Here is a 448-nt window from a genome sequence, read left to right on the forward strand (position 1 = left end):
TCAGATACTCAGAAAGCACTGATCTTCACAAAGACTTTTAAAAAGAGTGGTAACGAGCCATGATACATGACTCAAAATCTTCCTTTTACAGAGGAAAAAAAATGTAATACAAGCTCATTCTGATTACAAACCATTGCCATTCTGTATCCTAAGGTCAGTAAAGAATCCCAGTATGACAGCGACAATAAACCCAATTTCCTTACAAAACATTCTACGAGTAACCCATGCCTTAACGATATCCTTACCTTATACACAATAGGAGATTAATATGTGGCAAACTTAGGTTACCTGTTTATATATCATAAGGCAAAGCTACCAATATGGAGACATGCAAATATATTTCTACTTTCCAGTATCAACATAACTCTTAATCATACAAGACCAATCTCAATATCACTCATATTCAGTAAAAGGAAGAAATGCTTGTACTCAGCTAAATCTGAGTCTT

The 448-nt window shown here is 34.4% G+C and overlaps 1 protein-coding gene across 4 annotated transcripts in view; it reads right to left on the reverse strand.

Annotated features, from left to right (window-relative positions):
• Positions 1–448, reverse strand: part of LOC119592223 (sorting nexin-14-like) — a 22,812-nt gene that overhangs the window by 5,990 nt on the left and 16,374 nt on the right. The gene's annotated exons all lie outside the window — the stretch shown is intronic.

The sequence above is a fragment of the Penaeus monodon genome, chromosome 29, assembly GCF_015228065.2.
Source record: "Penaeus monodon isolate SGIC_2016 chromosome 29, NSTDA_Pmon_1, whole genome shotgun sequence".
NCBI lineage: Eukaryota > Metazoa > Arthropoda > Malacostraca > Decapoda > Penaeidae > Penaeus > Penaeus monodon.